Source organism: Canis lupus, chromosome X, assembly GCF_048164855.1.
Source record: "Canis lupus baileyi chromosome X, mCanLup2.hap1, whole genome shotgun sequence".
In the NCBI taxonomy this organism is placed as follows: domain Eukaryota; kingdom Metazoa; phylum Chordata; class Mammalia; order Carnivora; family Canidae; genus Canis; species Canis lupus.
The window spans coordinates 63063599-63065484 of NC_132876.1; the positions used below are offsets into that span (position 1 = coordinate 63063599).

Consider the following 1886-nt stretch of genomic DNA (forward strand, 5'->3'; position numbering starts at 1 on the left):
GAGCACTGGATGTTATTCTGTTTGTTGGCAAATTGAACACTGAAAAAAAATTTTAAAAAGAAAACATCAAACTTAAATGACACAGTCCAGATAAAATTAAAGGATGTATACAGAACAACTATCCCAAATCATCAGAATATATATTTTTCTCAAGTGCACATGGGATATTCTTCAGGGCAGACCACACATTAGGCCTCTAAAAATTCTTGACAAATTTGAGACTTAAATCATATCAAGCACATTCTTTGATCACATGGTATGACTAAAAATCAATTACAAATAAATGGGAAAAAAACGCACAAAAATGTAGAGATTAACCAACATGCAACTGAACAATCAAATAGTCACTGATGAAAGGAAAGAAGAAATAGAAAAGTACATAAAAAAAAAGAAAAGTACATAAAGATGAATGAAAACAGAAATACAACATACCCAAATATACAGAACACAGCAAAATTGGTATGAATTGGTAAGTTTATAGCAATACAGCCTTGCTTCAAGGAACAAATAAAAAAAATTCAAATAGTAATCTTACTTTACACTTCAAGGTAATACAAAAAGAAGAACAAATTAAAAGAATAAAAATAAAAATAAAATAAAAAAGAACAAATTAACTAAAGAAGGAAATAATATAAGAGTATAAATAAATGAAATAGAACCAAAAAAATAATAGAAATGATTATTGAGATAAATAACTTGTTCTTTGGAAAGATAAACTAAATTTACAAAACTTTAAGTAGAATATTCACGAAAATAAGAGTGAGGGTTCAGATAAAATCAAATGACAGACAAGGGAGAAAGCAACTGTGAGGAGAATGTGTCTCGAGCTAGCACTTGGATTCAGCTCCTTCATTTCCAACATGGAAGAAACTCACATTGATTCCGCAGACCCTGAAAAACTATTAAAATGCCCTTATGATAAAAAAAACACCAGATCAGGGACTACAGGTTTCCTTATCATCTCAAGTGCAGAAAGAATCATCTTGATGTCACAAATAAATTGGCTACTTATTCCTTCAATGCTCACCACCAGGTTCCTTGTGCTGAAATCAGTCATCATATCTCAAGTTGTGATGATAAACATTGTATTTTTTTATAAACATTGTATTGAGCAAGATGTTGTCAACCAAACCAGGAACCTTGGACAAGAGACTCTGGCTGAGTACACATGGCAGTGCCCTCCTTGTGATAAAGACTGGGATAAGGATCTGTGGGAACAGACCAGCAACCCATATATCTGGGACACAGCCAACTACTGTGGCAACAACACCCCTGCAAGCAACATAGCTGTGGAACATAAGAGTAACCTGGCTTCAGGCATGCATGTTCCTATGTCTCTGCCATATGTTCTGCCCTGAAGAAACAATGGAAAGGCACAGTAACTGAATATCCATCTCATCAAATGCCAGACCCTAGAAGATTCTTGATTCTTTCTGCTACCGGTGGGTTCTTTGTTTTTTTTTTCTCCTAATATAATTATAGAAAGATAAACGGTCTGTGACTTTCCAACTGACAAGTATCTTTTTTCCCCTCCCTGCTTTGAGTTTTCACTCATTTGATGCAAGAAAGGACCCTCAAACTCAGAATTGTTTCAAATAAAGAATCAATGTATAAAAAAATGAAAGAGGAGTTAAAACTAATACCACATAAATGCAAAGGATTATAAGAGACCACCATGACCAAATACATGCCAACAAATTGTAAAGCCTAGAATAAATGGACAAATTCTGAGAAACATAAGACTGAATCATGAGAAAATAGAAAATCTGAATAAACCAACTACTAATAAGAAGATTGAATCTATGTATACAAGTGAATATTACTCAGCCATTAGAAATGACAAATACCCACCATTTGCTCCAACGTGGATGGAACTGGAGGGTATT

General features: G+C 33.6%; 1 pseudogene; it reads left to right on the plus strand.

The window, feature by feature from the left end:
- Positions 1-860: 860 nt before the first annotated feature.
- Positions 861-1382, plus strand: LOC140627539 (gametocyte-specific factor 1 pseudogene; annotated as a pseudogene).
- The last annotated feature ends 504 nt before the right edge of the window (positions 1383-1886 follow it).